Consider the following 20011-nt stretch of genomic DNA (forward strand, 5'->3'; position numbering starts at 1 on the left):
TATATATATATATATATATATATATATATATATATATATAGTTGGTAGTTATATGAACCTTTGTTATAATCAAGTGCAGGGAACAAAGTATAATGGTATCTGTTCAATGAAGAGTTGGGGAGTTATAGGCATTAACACGGATTAGTATTTAATGCACAACTAAACGCAAATTCAGCCATATTCAATCATCAACTTGGCATAAAGCATTTGTTCTATGTTAAGAGCTATAAATTTTTCAGGTTTTAACAGGCTAAAAGTCTAGTATATACGAGGGGCGTGCAATAAGTAATGCCCCTGACCCACTTCAAGGTGTCTGATCTAGCTGAAATTGTGCATGTGCAAAGATTTATATCTCTACGGGTTATGTGGCAAATTACAGCTTTGAACTAATTGTGGTTTCTGTTTTACAGGTGTTTGAACTGAGTCAGGTGTGAAATGGAGCCTGTTGAATGTCGAGCAGTGATCCGGTTTTTGTATTTGAAAGGCTGCACACAACAGGAGACTTTTGATGAAATGAAAGAAACTTATGGTGATAATGCCCCATCATATGACCTTGTAAAATGCTGGCATCGTGAATTCAAACATGGCCGGAAGTCTGTGGAAACAGTTCCCAGACCTGGTCGCCCCCTTTCTGCCATTGATGAGGCATCTGTCCATCTAGTTGAGGCTGCCATTTTGGAAGATTCCTATTTTACTACTCATTTACTATTCACCAAATAGCCCAAGATGTCAAGACTAGTACAGGGTCTGTGGAAACTATCATTCATGACCATTTGCATATGCAAAAGGTGTCTGCCAGATGGATTCCCAGGTTGCTCACACTATTCCAGAAGCGAGAACGCGTCAAGTGCTCGAGGATGAATTTGGAGATGTGCCAAGAAGATGAGTCAAAGTTTTTCAAAAGACAGATTACACAGGATGAAACTTGGGTCCATCACTATGATCCAGAGACCAAAGCCCAGTCAATGCAGTGAAAGCACTTGGACTCACCACCTCCAAAGAAGGCAAGGGTACAGCCCTATGCTGGCAAGGTCATGCTCACAGTCTTCTGGGACCAGGACAGAGTAGTGATGACAGATTTCCTGGCAAAGGGTACCACAATTACAGGATCCTATTATGCTTCACTTTTGAGGAAATTAAGGGAAGCTATCAAAATCAAGAGGCGGGGCAAGATCAGCAAAGGTACCTTCCTCCTGCAGGACAACACTCTGGTCCACAACTCGCATGTCGCCAGATCAGAAACACGGGTGTGTGGTTATGAAATTCTTCCCCACCCTCCCTACTCTCCTGACCTTGCACCCTCTGACTTTCACTTCTTCCCAGCCATGAAGTTGTTTTTGAAAGGAAAGCGTAACCCAGATGATGCAGCCTTGATTTCTGAAATCACGTCGTGGTTGGAGGACCAAGCTGGGGTGTTCTACAAAAACGGTCTCAGGAGCTGCATCAAACGATGGGAGAAATGCATAACTCTGGCAGGTTCCTATGTAGAGAAAGACTAATAACTGTGTCAAGTTTCGTTGCTCTACTGCTATGGGAAGTGGGTGAGGGGCATTAATTATTCCACGGGCCTCGTATATATATATATATATATATATATATATATATATATATATATATATGATGAAAATAATGGAAATAGTATTCCGACAAAATAGAGAAAATAAAAAGGAACAAACCGTATTATGTGTTCACCAACGTTTCGTCTTTATTTCACCCAGAGGAAGTCTCGAAATAAAGACGAAACGTTGGTGAACACATAATACGGTTTGTTCCTTTTTATTTTCTCTCTCTCTATATATATATATGATGAAATCAAAGGAGATGCAGTGTTTACCTTATATAAACAATGATAAACTTCAATCTAGTATAAATACAAGTATTTTTATATTGATATTTTAATCCCAACTAAATAAAAAAGCTCAATACACACACAATAAAGAGTAGAGCTTATTATAAAAGAAAAGAAATTAAAACTGTAAGTTGAAATTTATAATCAAATTTATTGTTCAATTGATTACTCCAAAAAACAATTTACAAAGTCCTTATTCTACGGAGCTTCAAAGAATGCTATTCTTCTCATCAGAAAACAAATTATATTTGTAGCAATGTTTTTGGCATTAAATGAAACCGTAAGATACTATAATCATAAACTGCAAAAATGTAGATGTAAAATAAAAACAAACCGGGCATAAAATTGCAGCTGGCATGAAGACTCTTTCAAATGTAATCCGAAAGACGAAAGTAATTATTTAGAAAAAACCAAATCCAAATTTAAACTCCACGGAATAAGGACTTTATGAATTGTTTTTTTTGGGGGGGAGTATTCAAGCGAACAATAAATTTGATTGTAAATTTCAACTTAAAGTTTTAATTTATTTTCTTTTATACATCTGTGTATTATATATATATATATATATATATATATATATATATATATATATATATATATATATATATATATAAAAGTGAAAGTGTCTGTGTGTGTATCTGTGTATCCGTGTGTGTCTGTGTCTGTGTACATTTCCCTACGCAATAACTCTGTCACTTTTTAGTCTACAGACTCGAAATTTGATATACAGGGTACTGAGATTAAGGACAATCGACGTGATCGGTTTTTGGCCAGAAATTTGGCGATTATGGGGTCATAGTTCAACGATTTGACCTTTGAGAACTCTACCAAACTCCTCCGACAATTTTGGGACTACGCACTTGAAATTTTAGATATAGGTTCCTTGGATAGAGATATGACTTAATAACTTGATTTGAGCCAAATACAATAAATTTTAAGGGGTCATAATAGAGGTCAAATTTTTAAAAAATTGACTTCTGCGGTCTCTTCCAAATTACTCAGAAAATTTCTGGTCTAAATATTTGAAATTTTACATAAAGGGTATTCAGAGATAGGGCAAGCTTTTTCATTAGTTTGGGTCGAAAATTTTAAGTTACCAATATATGAATGTATGTATGTATATCTCTTTGCATGTCTGCCTTAAACTTTCAATAGAGGCGACGGATTTTATCAAGATCAGTATCGTTTTAAAGTTCGATCTTTCATATGACAAATATCGAAAAATTGGCTAAAAACATTAATATCTTCCCCTTCAACTAGACACTTTTCTACAGGGGGATCACTTTTCTTGCCGATATTTTTTACAGTTATCCTCTCCTTTAGATTGTCTAGCCTTAATTTTAAACAATGCCACTTCCGGTTTGGCGGTGGTCGTAACAGCATAAACGTTAGGTTTTACCCCGTTCTTTTCCTCCTTTGCAGTACGGGCTCGAGCCTGCCTTCCTACTACCACTTTTTTTTTTTTGCTTAACATACACATCCAAACACCCGGGCAACGCCGGGCGCCTATGTTAGTATATCTATAAAAGTGAACGTGTCTGTGTGTCTGTGTTCATTTCCCTACGCAATAATTCTGTCAATTTTTAGTCTACAGACTCGAAGTTTGATATACAGGGTACTGAGATTTGAAAAAATTGATTTGATCGGTTTTCGGCCAGAAATTTCGCTGTTAAGGGGTCAAAGTTCAATGATTTGACCTTTGAGAACTCTACCAAACTCCTCCGACAATTTTAGGTCTAAACACTTGAAATTTTACATATAGGTTCCTTGGACATGGATCTAACTTACTAACTTCATTTGAACACAAAACAATAAATCTTAAGGGGACATAATAGGGGTCAAAGTTAAAAAAAATTACCTTTTTTTTTTTTGCTCAGCATACACCTCCAAACACCCGGGCAACGCCGGGCACCCATTGCTAGTATATATATATATATATATATATATATATATATATATATATATATATATATATATATATATATATATATATATATGAAAGTGAAAGTGTCTGTCTGTCTGTCTGTGTATATTTCCCTATGCAATAAGTGTCAATTTTTAGTCTACAGACTTGAAATTTGATATACAGGGTACTGAGATTTGGGAAAATCTATGTGATAGGTTTTCGACCAGAACTGTGGCGGTTAAGGGGTCAAAGTTCAACGATTTGAGCTTTGAGAACTCTAGCAAACTCGTCCACCAATTTTGGGTTTAAACTCTTGAAATTTTAGAAATAGCTTCCTTGGACATGTGTCTAACGTTATAACTTTATTTGAGCCCAAAACAATAAATGTTAAGGGGTCATAATAGGGGTCAAAGTTTAAAAAAATTGACCGCTGAGGTCTCTACCAAATTACCCAGATAATTTCTGGTCTAAACATTTGAAATTTGACCTAAAGTGTATTCAGAGATAGAGCAAGCATTTTAATCGGTTTGGGTCGAAAATTTAAAGTTACTAATATATAAATGTATGTATGTATGTTTTTTTGCATGTTGTATGTATGTTTGCATGTGTGCCTACTATTTTCGACAGAGGCGACGTATTTTACCAAGATCAGTTTCATTTTAAAGTCCAACCTTTCAGACGACAAATATCGAAAAATTGGCTAAAAACATTAATATGTTCACCTTCACCCAGGAACTTTTCTACAGCGGGGGGGGGGGTCGCTTTTTTTGCCGATATTTTTTAAAGTCATCCTCTCCTTTCGATTGTCCAGCCTTAATTTTTACAATGTCACTTCTGGTTTGGCGGTGGTCGTAACAGCATAGACATCAAGTTTTTTTCCCCGTTCTTTTTCTCCTTCATGGTACGGGTTCGAGCCTGCCTTCCTACTACCATTTTTATTTTTGCTCAACACACATCCAAACATCCGGGCAACGCCGGGCTGAAATGCTAGTATATCTATAAAAGTGAACGTGTCTGTGTGTGTGTGTGTCTGTCTGTCTATCTGTGTGTTTGTGTACCCTACGCAATAATTCTGTCAATTTTTAGTCTACAAACTCGAAATTTGATTTACAGGTACTGAGATTTGGGAAGATCGATGTGATTGGTTTTCGGTCAGAAATTTGGCGATAAAGGGGTCGAAATTCAACGATTTGACCTTTGAGAACTCTACCAAACTCCTCCGACAATTTGGGTCTAACTCTTAAAATTTTAGATATAGGTTCCTTGGATATGGATCTAACTTAATAACTTTATTAGAGCCAAAAACAATAAATTCTCAGGGGTCATAATAGGGGTATTGTATATGTATATTTTTTTTTTGCTCAGCATACACCTCCAAACACCCGGGCAACGCCGGGCACCCATACTAGTATATCTATAAAAGTGTCTGTGTGTGTTTGGGTGTCTGTATACATTTCCCTACCAAGTAACTCTGTCAATTTTCGTTCTAGATACTCGAGATTTGACATAAGGGTTATTGAGATTTGGGGAAAAATTTTTAATTGGTTTTCGGACAGAAATTTGGCTGTCATGGGGTCAAAGTTTAATGATTTGACCTTTGAAAACTCTACCAAACTCCTCCACCAATTTTTGATCCAAACACTTGAAATTTGAAATGTAAGTTACTTCGACATTGATCAAACTTTTAAACTTGATTTGAGCCCAAACAATAAGCGTTAAGGGGTGAAAATTGGGGTCAAATTAAAAAAAAAATCGACCTTTGCTGTCTCTATCAAATTACTCAAACAATTTCTGGTCTAAACGTTTGAAATTTTATATAAAGAGTATTCAGAAATAGGACAAGTTTTTTAATCGGTTTGGGTGGAAATTTTCAACTGCCACAGGGTCAAAGCTCAAAAGATTTGATATTTGTGGTGTCTAGCAAACTACTCAGCCAATTTTGGGTCTAAACGTTTAAAAATTATACATAATAAGTATTCAGACATGAGGAAAGTATTTTAATCAGTTTTGGGACGAAAATTTGGCTGCCAAAAGTAAAGTTGAAAGAGTTGACCTTTGCAGATTCTACCAAATTCATCCGCCAATTCTGGGTCTAAAGACTTGAAATTTTAGATGTAGGTAACTTGGATATGGATAAAACTTTGTATTTTGATTTGAGACCAAAATAATAAATGTTGGGTCGAAGTTAAAAAAAAAGCAATGCCATATCTAGAAAGGTCTTGTCATTAAAACCAGCAAACAGAATGTCAACCAAGAATTATGTATTAAATTTGTGATCATTTATTTTTGATTTTGTTCTATAAATTATGTTTATTGAAATAAACTGTTTCTATGGGTGTCTATTATTTTCTCTGTGTGTGTGTGCGTATATATACATATATATATATATATATATATATATATATATATATATAGAGAGAGAGAGAGAGAGAGAGATAGATAGATATAAATATAGATAGATAGATATAGATATATACACACACACATGTATATATATATATATATATATATATATATATATATATATAAATTACAAGAATATGCATGCAAGATTACTGTAAATATTTAAAACAGGAAATAAAGGCGTCATTCATATAGTGAAAAACTCCATTTAATCTAAATATAAAAAACAAAAATTTCTCGATTTTTATATAGTCATGTTTTTTATCTTTGAAATCACTACTATATATTGGGTACAATATAATAATCAATAGGGTATTGGCTTTATAATAACAAATACGAAATCGCCATAAATTAAAATATAATATTGAAGCTTTTTTTAGGACTTGGTAACGCCGGGTGTCCCCGCTAAAAAAGAAAAGAAGATATAATTACATGGGTGGAGTTAATTGAACTAGATCTGTTATGCTTGTTAGACACGAAACTAAAAACCATGTTTGGCACACAGTGTTAATAAGCTGTTGCAATAAGTTTAATATATGATGGATCGAATATAGACTTCCTGGCAGATAGGAGCCTTCTTATCCATTAACAGGTCTGTGCTATCGTATCTTCCTTCCTAAGCATTCGTTTGTGCGGGTTTTGTCCATAAACTATAATAGAACCAGGAGCAAAATCCAACTAATAACTGCGTAGATTATTGATTCCCCTTCCCTTTTTATATATATATACACATGAACTTCACGCACGTTAATATCCGGTGATAACACCCGGGTCTGGGAGATTTGAGGAGTGTGGTGTTGTCAATTGCACACACAGGTCTGCTCTGATCTCAAGAGCTCGTTTTCCTGTATTTTATTTTATTTATTTATTTTTTTTTTTATTTTTTTTTTTTTTTTTGCATATCAGTCGGTTTGAGTTTACTTGTTGCTGAATCTTGTTGTTTTGGGGAAAATTTTGTTTCAAATTTTAAATATCTTTCAAATACTTATTCCACCCCCACCCACCCCGACAAAAGGAGGGTGAACCTGTAAATTCACCCTTGTCCATTCGTCCGTTTGTCCATTCGTCCGTTTGTCCATTCGTCTATCCGCACTTTTCTCAACAACTACGCCTTGGAATTTTTTGAAATTTTGCACAAACATTAATCATGATATGAGTAAAAAGTAACAGAATAGATTTTCCGGGAAAACTCCGGTTGTTCCCCTAAGGGTGCCTTTCGGGTTAAAATGGCTAAAATTGACACTTTTGTGCTTATTAAAAAAGGGGTTCTATTAGGACTAATAAAAACACTCCATTTTTCGGACTATTTTACCATATTTGTCCAAAATTTTCTGCACATGTCTATTTACCAGTTTTGCATGGTGCTGAGCTCAAATTTAAATATGTTAAAGGCTTGGGGACTTTGGGGGCTAAATGGGGGGGGGCAAATGATGAACTTTGTCATTTCTTTTTTTGCATTGTGCAGAACTCAAATTTACATATGTTAAGACCTAAAACTGCACCGTTTGTTCATTTTCGCCACATTTTGGGGCTAAATGGAGGTGGGGGCGGCAAATGCTGAACTTAGTCATTTTTTATGCCTCGTTTGCTGTGTACTGACAAGGGACAATGCATGCCCCACTTGTTAATTTTGTAAATTGTTGTTTACTTTGGTTGTTTTCTTATATATATCATACAAACTCTAATTTTATGGTAGTTTAAGTTATTTTTTGTAAAAAAAAAATCTGTGCTCCAATTTCTTAATATTTTCAAACATTTAATAGATTTAATTGCAAATGTATGTTTTTTATGGAAATCTCTCCAGACAATACATGAAGCCACTTGATGCAAGGGGCTAACAAGAATGAAAGATGATTATTGAAAAGAGGATGCATATTACTTTTGTAAAGACCAAGACTATAAGCAGGAGGAATCCAGTCATCAAGAAAAGACTTTCACAAGCTTGCAATTCTTGGAAAGAAGCTACTGAAATATGAAGATGTCTGCCAGTGAGGTGAATTGATGAAGATCACGAAACTAACGAACCAAGAAAGGAAATAGGAAATAAATCAGACAATTATGTAGAACACATACTACAATAGTTTTTCTAGAAAAGACTGAGACTAGCAGCATCATGTCTGTGACAAAGAGAGTGCAAAGAAGTCGGTTGTTTTCTTTTATATAAAAGGTCATTATTTGATTATTTAATGGTGGATTAATTTCAATAAAAACTTGCTTTAACTTTTTAATATTTTCAAATAGATTTAATTGCAGATGGCTTGCAGATAAATCTGTTATTAGTTTTATATTTTGTAAATGAATGTACTGTAATTCATAAATTCTATTTAATCCAGAGATGAGACTCAGAATCAACATAGATCTTGGAATAACAGCAAGCAGCAGGTAATTCCACACTTCCCAAAGCTTATAATTTGAATTGGATGCAGTTTTGTGAAACATCCAAGGCAATGTGGATGGTAAGGGGAAGTTGAAATGGAATAAAGGTTGAAAATGATGGAAAATATGGATGACAGAATGGCGGATAGAGGTAGAGGCGAATAACTTACAAGTTGTTTTGTTTGCTTTTTCTTTCTTTCTTTTTTTTTTTTTTTTTTTTTTTTTGTCGTGATCAAAAGTTCAATTTGATCCATGGGACAATGACAAATACTGCTGTAGAATAGCAAGAAAATATTCTTTAAAACAACTTCATCATTATTTATTCTTATGGTGTAAATAAAAGGATTGGATGAGGTGGGCAGTAGTAAATGAATATCAATGTGTACAGACAAAAAATGGTCTGAGAGTCAATAAGTCGGATAAATATTTTGCACATATAAAACGTTGTTCTGAGAATGTTAGTACAAGAAAGTCTGTAAGTAAACAACTGTTAATGTCAGTCAGTTTTCATGTGTATATGTAGGTATATGTATACGTAGGTATATGTATATATAGGTATATGTGTATGTTACTGTGTATTGCCGTACCCATGTGGAATACATCGAACTCCATGGCCAAACGACCTGAGAGGGGGGGGGGTTGTACTGTCCCTGGACGTTTTATGGTTGGTCCGAGCAACACGAATGTCGTAGGAGTGCTAGAATTTATTTTTTTTTAGACTAGCAAAATTATTTTGATCGCTGAGGCATTTTTAATAACAATCCAAATCAATGTCTATTTTTCGGTTGATAACGAAAAAATGAAAGAAAAAACAACAAACGAAGAAAATTATCTCAAGTTATTTTGGTCGTTTATACGATTTTGGTAACTGAGCGGATTGGATGTTTCACTTTCATTTGGTTTCGGCAGGTGTTGGTGATTTTTATTGAACGTACATATATTATTTCAAAAACATCCAGAGGGACAATAAACTTGCATCATTTGAAAAAGGGAGAGGAAAGCAACGGAGAATACGTTTATTCACGTGTCATCCTCTGTTAAAATACATAGTGAAATATTGGATCAGGCATTGAATAGCCCAAAAAGGTTTGATATGCTGCCGAAACAACATGAAAAAGCACATCGTAAGGGTTGGTTTAAAGATGAGCTGGATCAGTTCAATGTGAACATTTGATTTAATTAAAAAAAACGAAAGCAAGTATAGAATATAATTTACAGTCGTTCACATGTTTCAATATTTCAAGAGAAAATGAAAATATTTTCCGTGGAAGCGTTTTGCCGCCTCCGTTTGAATCTTGCAATAGAACAAAACAAAAAAACGAGACGAATAAAAGGCAGAAATGCTTAATTAAAAGAGACCGTTGCAACCTTCAGGCCAAACATGAATTTAAAAAATGGAGAATAATTAACTCTTAAGAAAGTTTTTTTTTTTAATTTTATTATCACATTTTTTTTAAATTTGAATTAAACTGCAAGAATATAGCGGGAATTTAAGCATTTTCCTGGAACACATTTGATTCACAGTAAATTATGAAATAGAGGAAAGAGTTATAGAAAGGAAAATTAAATATTTGTCCCTTTTACTGTCAATACTTTCTTTAATTTCATTCCATCTTCCCTGAAAAAATAAACGACAAAAAGTCTTAATTCATCATCATCATCATCATCATCATCATCATCATCATCATCATCATTATTATTATTATTATTATTATTATTATTATTGATTGATTGATTGATTGATTGATTACGCAAGTATCCGTAGCATAACAGATGAATTACTGGGTAAAAATTCAGTTTCAATTGACACTCTTCTTGAGGTTGAAAGTTCAATTCTTAGTGCAGGAAATACTAAGAATACAATTGCGAATTATTTAAGACTTCTACACCCCAGTCATGGTTGATATAACGAGAGCATTCTACCCCCTTGGATTAATGGGTTCTGTTCGAAATTCCGTGTAGGTTTACAGAATAATTTCCAAGTAAACAAGATACATCTGAAGAAGGGTGAAGCTTACATGGGCCGAAACGTTGCGAGAATAACACTGAAGACGGAAACAGTAGTCCAAATAATTCAAATAATATATTATTATAATAATCATTTTCATTAGGTTTTCTTAATAGAAGTATTTGCCAGTGTTTGCTTACTGGCAACAGCAGGTGGTGGTGGTTCCTGGAGTTCGAGTTATAAAAAAATCTTCCTACATTTATAGATTTTGGTATTCATTACAAATCACTTTACATTCTGGTAACAGCCGATTTCTAACTGACACTGGTCATTTGTTTCTTTGGAACTTGAGTGTTCTCTTAAGGACTCCAGTAGTGTTTGTGCTTTTCTAGTTAATGCCTCGATCGGGTCTTTTCATCCTCTCTGATCCTTCACGGCCATTTCTGTAGAATGAAACGAGGTTATAGTGTGATTGTGATCTACTCTATTTTGTCACTATATGGGCTCTTCTAGATATTATGAATGAGATACGACAAAAGGCAAACAATCTCTCTGCTTCTTCAGTTGCTTAGAGACACTGAACAGCTAAATACCAGTCGAGAATCTTTTTTGACAATCAGTTCAACATAAACTTGTCTGAAGTATGCGTCCTACGTAGACCAGTAGGTCAACCTTCCCACGCCTTGTTGCCTCTTTTTGTGGTAGAGTAAGTTTAAGTGAGACCAGACTTACAAAAGAAGATGCTAATGGAATTATCCCAAATTTTATTCAACAAATTAAGCAGTAAAACCAGTTAAACAAACAATGCATGCAAAACTTTGATAGTAAATATCAGGTTTAAGTTAAAGAATTTAATCTAATAATTCTATTATTCTAAAGAAAGAAATTCTTGGGATTCATGCCAATATGTTGGAAATTGCTTGAATGTATGAGCACCTTTATGGCTGCCGTAACTATAACAGCATATAATATATATAACAGCATATAATATATATAACAGCATATAATATATATAACAGCATATAATATATAATTCTTGCACGATAACAAGAGTTACATCTTTTTGATACAACATAAAAAATATTCATTCTCCTTGGACCGAAGAAGGAAGAGTTATCACCCTTGGGAAAGAGAGCCGCCATGACACTTTGAAAGGTAAACAAAATATGTCTCATGTCACAGACTTTAATCATTACGCATCTAACGGCTTCTACCTAACAATTTTGCTTCGTATGTTGTTGAACAAATCTGTTAAATTTTCTATAACAGATCTCCTCATTTTTTTTTTTTTTGATAACTAGTTCTATCTGCCTGGCCTTGTTTAAAAATTTTGTTTTTAAATACAATCATGAAAGTTAAATTAAATTATTACAGTATCGTTTAATTATTAACTTATTAATTGAACCAGATTGTTAGAAAACTAGATACTTATGCACTTATGTTACCGTGCTGAAATAATAGTGTGATTACTTAGAAAACTATTCTTAATATGGGGAGGGGAGGATGTTTTGTAACTTTTCTGTACTTCCACCTAACAATTTAATAAAAAAAGTTATCGTGAAAATTGAATTTAACTTGAAAATAGAATTTTAAAAATAGCATGGAAACATAAGTGCATAAGCACCGAAAAGTATAATCATTTGTTGTTATTATCCAACACTCAAAAGGAAATACAGATGATCAAACCCGTGATTGAGAAATGAACTTGTAGTTCTTCAGTCCGACGTTTTACCATCTGATCTACATCGTTAGTATAGATATATCTTGTGATACTAAGCATGCATATAATTATTGGCAGTTGTTTCTAATAGGTCAAGTAACGCTGCTTTATCATCTAAGCAGTTAATTGCTTTTAACATAATCAACTTTCTTTCTCTTTCTCTCGCTCTTGAAAATACGATTTGCAGTAAACAAAAGTAATGATTTTTTGACAATTATGATCTATATAGTCATAAAATTCATACATTCATAAAATTATTTTAATCTATCTATATATATCTATAAAAGTGAGAATGTGTGTATGAGGATATTTCTCATCCTATATACTCAACGAATTTCTGACCTACAGACTTGAAATTTGATATATAGAGTATTCAGACATGTGCAAAACATTTTAATCGGTTTTCATCTGGAAAGAAGAGCTGCTAAGAGGTCAAAATAGAAAAATTGGTACGTGGAGGGGTCATCAGATTTTTATCTGTTCGTCAACTGTTTTGCGACTGTGCATGCTCGAATCTTTCACATGCCAGCTTTCTCATGTAAAGAATAAGTAGATTTAAAAACACATTTTAAAGATAGTGTCAAGCTGGCCTAATGGTTATCATGCTTGACTCTTTGTCTTTAGGTTTTGGTTTCGATCTTAGCTCGATTATCTTTTAATTTACAAGAAGTGAACAGTTTAGAAAAAAAACCCATAATAATCGCATGCACATATTTCAGTTTATTTCCACTTTTTTACTTCATTTTTTTAAGGAATTTAATGTTACGTTTAATATCGGGCAACGCCGAGTACATCTGCTGGTATATTTATAAAAAAATGAATTATAATAAAAAAAAGAATTAATTTTTACGTGTTTTGGTGAAGTAGTACCCCTTCATTATATTCTCATCCCAGCTTTGCTATCCTAATTTAATTGCAAAATTTCCACCACCAAATGCAACACGTTTCCTTGAATCACCGCTTTAACTGGACAGGGACTGCATTTCGCACTGAGGAACTTCTATTTATTCGTTTTCTTTAAAATATTTCGATACTGCTTTGCACTCAATAAGGATCTAAAAAACATTGCAATAAATCTCCACTCCTCGAACTTTTAGAACTTTCTCCTATTGTATATTTTCTTTGTTGTCGTATTTTCATTTTATTTCTATTCTTTTTTTTTTACTTTTTTTCACCCCCGAGAGTTTAAAACACATGTTATCCACATATATTATACCCGCATTGATATATCCAATACAATTACTTGTATTATTTTATAAAAGCTATACTCTTTTTATATCACAGAGATCATTTTAGTTCCCCCAAACAGCATCAATATTTTGTTTCGCTCGTAATGCTGCTATTGCTAGACGTCGCATCCCTATTATGTTACCTTGCATCTTCTCTACTCTTCTGATGAGAAGCATTAGACTTCGAAATATGGTATAAAGAGTCCGCATTTACTCTACACTCATAATTAATGTATACCCTTACTGAGTAAATGAATAAATCTATACATATTAGTATATAGTTTTATATCATTTTCTCGCTTTATTGATTTCTATATAAGCTCCAAATCAATTTGTAGAGCTTTGCATTATCCCGATGTCTCCTTTTAAAGAATTGATATTATTCTTATTCTCTTCCTTTAGCCCCCCATATATACATATATATATATATATATATATATATATATATATATATATATATATATATATATAAGGGGGTGGTCACCAACAATGTGTACTTTTTAACATTATTTTATTATTCAGTGTCTTGGTTTTTCATTGAGAATTATGTTTAGATCATTGTAATAATGTTTTTAAATCATTGAAATCGTTTTTAACGCGTTTCAGACGTTCTGTGAAGCGTCCTCTTCAGAAATTATTTTCAAAATGTGTTGGAGATGTAAAAATAGCATCTTCCTAGTTCATTTGAAATGTTTCCAAGGGGTGGAAACGTGTGTCTACTATTCATTGGAATGTTCAATTTTTATTTCTGTTTTATTGGGCTGTGGTCACTCCTGTCTTGTGTTTCTCTCTCTCACTCTCTCTTTCTGCTTCTGTTTTTTCTTTTCTTTTAGGGTTGGAAATGTGTGTGTGTGTTTTCTTTTATTGGTTTGAAGAATGTGTGTACTGTTTTATAGTATTATGAAGTTATTTGCTTCCCTGGGAAGGTGACTGTGATCCAAGGTCGTTACTAATGTGTATGTGTACACATTGTTGGTGACCACCCCCTTATTTAAATATACATCTTTCTTTCGTTGGAATTTCTTTACCCATTATATATATATATATATAACTCTGTCAATTTTTAGTCTACAGACTCGAAATTTGATATACAGGTTACTGAGATTTGGGAAAATCGATGTGATCGGGTTTCGGCCAGAAATTTGGCGATTAAGAGGTCAAATGTCAACGATTTGACCTTTGAGAACTCTACCAAACTCCTCCAACAATTTTGGGACTACGCACTTGAAATTTTAGATATAGGTTCCTTGGACATGGATCTAACTTAATAATTTGATTAGAGCCCAAAACAATAAAATTTAAGGGCTCATAATATATGTGTACACATTGTTGGTGACCACCCCCTTATTTAAATATACATCTTTCTTTCGTTGGAATTTCTTAACCCATTATATATATATATATATATATATATATATATATATATATATATATATATATATATATATATTTGTATGTATGTATGTCGTTGGCTAAATGTGGAAGAATATTTCGTCGGTATGTGCGTGGAATTCTTTTATTTCGTCTTCCTTCGCTTGTGTGTCAACTCTTTCTTTTCTATCTTTCTTTCAATCGTCGTCTTTCACATTTAGTGTTTGCGGGGTGCTAGGTTCCTCCATTATGACATCACTTATTTCGAGAGTTAACATCACAAAAGATAATTGAAGATGATTAGATTTATATTTCATCAGAATTAAGGAATTTTATGAGGCAAGCATTTATAAACTCATTTACAGATGGAATCAAGTTATAGAGAGCAAAGGTCGTTATTGCTTTGAATAAAGATTTTTTTCAAAATCAAGCTGTTTTTCATTTTCAACATTGAATTTCATATCGGTAAAACATTAGCACCAACTAATGCAAAGTCCTTCTCACCCAAAATTGAAATATCTATTAAAATAAAATATCTATTAGAGTAAATATGAAAATCGACAAACTCAATCAGAATGGAATTTTTATAAGGACGCGGTCTAAAGAAGACCACGGATTTCATTATCTACTTTGTAGGGAAAAAGATACCAATGACAAAAACGTAAGAAATAGACTAACTGTACTTTATGTACTTGAAGATAGATTTTTCTTTAAGTTGTTGAATATCGTCTTTCTGTAGAGTAACATAAAATAATTCAGTATTATAAAAATGAACTATGAAACTCTGTTCCGTTTTCCTGCTTTCCAACTGACTACAATATAGTCGTCTTCAAATCCAATGTGAACAAGTTTTTGCTGAGCCGTCCCCTTAAGTAATTCAATTTACCAAATTTCCACTAATAACGATTAAAACGATATTTTCCAATTGATCACCGCATGCTCATTAATCCTCGGGTGACCTCCTGGCATTCATAAGTGATGACCCTTTTGTAAAAAAAAAAAGATAATAATAATAATAATAATAATAATAATAATAATAATAATAATAATAATAATAATGACTCATTAAATTCTTTTTTCGTTGATTTATTTCCATGTATGTGCTGTCGACTCCAGTTGATGATCAGAGGTCGATTTTAATTATTTTTCTATTTTCTTTTAAATTACTTTCACTTGATTACTTGAATTTCTTTCTTATTTGACTTCATCTCTGTACCATGATTTAAAGTTCAATAAATTGTTTTATTTTTATACAAGTCTGGCACAAACACACTAACTTTGAACAGTCTCCTTATTGCTTACATTACATTATCAAATGAGGAGCTGTCACCTCGAAATATAATAGAAAATCATGTGTTTAATATGTTATGTGAAATTCTAAAACCATTTTCATCATTTTTTGATTATATATGAGCTTATTTACTTATGTGAACTTTCAAATTATCTGACGTCATAACTCACAAAAAGCTTGTTATGGTATACACCATTTGTGAAATACTTTTTCTGATTTTTTTTACGAAAAAAATCCAATATCATATTAGTCATAATTGGTTTAAAATATGTATTGATAATATTTTTTAAAAGATGCGTATTGAAAAAAAAAATAGCTTAATTTATTCATGCTATAATTAGATATATAATCAGGTTATCATTAGTCACTTTGTTGGATATTATCTCCCTTGTGTAAGAACTCTCCAGTCTATGGATAAGTAGAAATTGGTAAGCTACATCAGTCTGTTTTCCTTATTAAAATATATATGAGGAAAAATAATTTATCTACTATTATATAAAAGGAACTTTGTGTGTGTGTGCCCGCGCGTGTGTGTTCGTTCCCTATGGACTCGAAAACGGCTGGACCGTTTTCTTTTTTTATTTCACGCGAAGGTACTTGATTTGTCTGGCAGTGTTATTACATAGGTTTTTTATTGGAATGTGTCTGATAAGTATCAAAAATCGATAATCGAAAAAATCCGATTAAAGAAGGAAGTCCGATTTTGACCAAGTTAACATTTTTATGCAATCTAACATCATAAGTGAATTTATGAAATTTTATCACCGCACAAGCAGAAAGACCAAGTTTATATAAAAAAAAAACAATAGTAGACTCTTTTACAAGACATGGGCACATTCGAAATGAATGTTTCGTTTTAGAGACTAATTGAACCATGATACTTAACTTTCATACGTTTAACTTTAATTCAAGTGATTATGTAAAAATAATTGCATAAAATCAACAGTTGGTTCTTTGATATGACAGGGGTGCGTTCGAAATGAATGTTTCTGTTTAGAGCAAAATCAAACTATGATACTTGATTTGAGCATTTTAAACTTGAATTGAAGCCATTATTTAAAAATAATTGCATAAAATCAATCGCAGCTTCTCTACAGTGCAATTTAGGCTACAATGTGTGGTAGACTAAGTCACGCATGTGAAACTTCTTCTCCGTACACTGCAGGGATGGAAGAACCTAACTAGAGAAGACAATCAATCAATTTGATTAAAAAATGATCGATTTCACTGATTTCGATAACAATAAAAATATGGGAAGTTGGAACATTTGTTGTTCCTCATTCAATCTCGGACAAAGTCGAGTCTCCCTGCTAGTGTTTAGATAAATCCAATCAGTCCATCAGTCACAGTAAAGTTTGAAGGAATAATAACATGCATCTATGAAAGAGGCTTTGTCCGTCAGTTTGTAAAACTCAAGTTAGAAATATCTGCGCTTGTTAAACTGATGAAGGTTAATAGAAATACACATTTTATGGTGTGACATATGAATGGTAATCAGAAGTGATACTGCAAACGCACCTGCTGTTATATGAAGCGCGCATATTAAACACAACTGTCAAAATTGTGCAGAAATTTTGTCGACAATCCGATATGTATGTAAAGGTTGTATAAGTTCATAAAATAATGATAATCGCGTGTAGAACATATGCTGTTCACCTGATCATCACTTGCCGAGTAAAAGCAAACTTTGTTCTATTACTGGAGCAAGAAATTGAAGGGTTTCTTAATAGAGTCATGTAATCTTCTCCTCACACCAATTGAATGTACTTGATGCTTTTCTCATAACAAATTCCTTGAAAGATAAATCATCTTGTGTGTTGCACACATCGGAGTCAAAAATGGACGTTTTATTTATTTATCTATTTATTTTTGAAAAAGAGGCAAAACATATTAAGAGATCAAAGATTTCTTACATCGTTCGAAGAGGAATATACATTTTTCTATCCTTCCGAAATATATCGGTCGGTGCTGCTGCTGCTGCAGTGCTGCACATCGGAATTAATATCACGTTCGTTATAAGGAGAAATATTGAAACGCAACCAAGGAAATAAATGCGTATGAGAAGGAGTGGGAAGGATGAGGAAAGGGAGGGAAACGGGTGGGGAAAGGTAATAAATAAACTAAAGAAAAGAAAAATAAAATATTATATTTGCCATAAAAAGGGCAAATGGAAAAAAAAATGAACGATGAAACTCAGAAAATGTTTTTTTGGAAATTTTGGAAAACCAATTTATTTGGTAAAAAAAAAAATCCTCGTGTTAGGTCAAGGCTGGACCTTATACCAGGTCAAAAATCAAAAGCGACTTATATGGAATAAAGGTAAACGTTTTCACGTGTGTGGGCTAATATGTTGTTTTTATATGAAGGGTTAAATTTTTACAAATCATCATCATCATCATCATCCAACATTTGTCCTTTCATATGAACCTCTCACCTATTATTATGCTAAAGTGGAGTTAATCAACTTTTTTTTTCTTAAGGTTTTATATATATATATATATATATATATATATATATATATATATATATGATGATGATTGCAACGTCTTGTCAGACGAGTGCCACTCCCTCAGGCACTTATAGTCTATGAGCCCAAAAATGAGTTCCATCGCCACAGGACCATTTTTATAGACAAATGCCTGAGGGAGTATCTATACACAGATGATGTTACAGAGTCTTAGCTTTGTACGACAGCTAAGTCTTTCTCTCGGTTCAAAATGTTGAGATCCAGAAACAAGCAAGAGCAAGATAGCCAGCAACAAGTTAAACTGCAGACCAGCTTAATGCGGGCACTGGTCTCCCGCTTTATATATATATACTAGCATTTCAGCCCGGCGTTGCCCGGGTATTTGGAGGTGTATGTTGAGCAAAAAACACACGGTCAATTTTTTTTAACTTTGGCCCCTATTATGACCCCTTAAAATTTATTGTTTTGGGCTCTAATCAAGTTATTAAGTTAAACCCATGTCCAAGGAACCTATATATAAAATTTCAAGTGTTTAGAGCAAAAATTGTCGGAGAAGTTTGGTAGAGTTCTCAAAAGTAAAATCGTTGAACTTTTACCCCTTAATCGCAAAATTTCTAACCGAAAACAGGTCAAATCGATTTTCCCAAATCTCAGTATCCTGTATATCAAACTTCGAGTCTGTAGACTAAAAATTGACAAAGTTATTGCGTAGGTAAATGTACACACACACAGACATACACACAGACAGACACTTTAACTTTTATAGATACATAGATATACTAACATGGGTGCCGGGCGTTACCCGGGTATTTGGAGGTGTATGTTGAGCAAAAAAAAAAAGCGGTCAATCTTTTAAAACTTTGACCGCTACTATGACCCCATTAAATTTATTGTTTTGGGCTCTAATCGAGTTATTAAGTTAGATCCACGTCCCAGAAATCTATATCTAAAATTTCAAGTGTTTAGACCCCAAATTCTCGGAGGAGTTTGGTAGAGTTCTCAAAGATAAAATCGTTAAACTTTGACCCCTCTTATTCGCCAAATTTCTGAGCGAAAACTAATCACATCGATTGTCCTAAATCTCAGTACCCTGTATATTAAATTTCGAGTCTGTAGACTAAAAATTGACAGAGTTATTGCGTAGGGAAATGTACACACACAAAAACACAGACAGACACTTTCACTTTTATATATACTACCAATGGGTGCCCGGCGTTGCCCGGGTGTTTGGATGTGTATGCTGAGAAAAAAAAAGAAACGGTATTTTTTTTTAACTTTGACCCCTATTACGACCTCATAAATAATTGTTTTGGGCTCTAATCAAGTTATTAAGTTAGATCCATGTCCAAGGAACCTATAGCTAAAATTTTAAGTGTTTAGACCTAAAATTGTCGGAGGAGTTTGGTAGAGTTCTCAAAGTTCAAATCATTGAACTTTGACCCCTTAACAGC

Source organism: Euprymna scolopes, chromosome 13 (genome assembly GCF_053919585.1).
Source record: "Euprymna scolopes isolate OS-2025 chromosome 13, ASM5391958v1, whole genome shotgun sequence".
NCBI lineage: Eukaryota > Metazoa > Mollusca > Cephalopoda > Sepiida > Sepiolidae > Euprymna > Euprymna scolopes.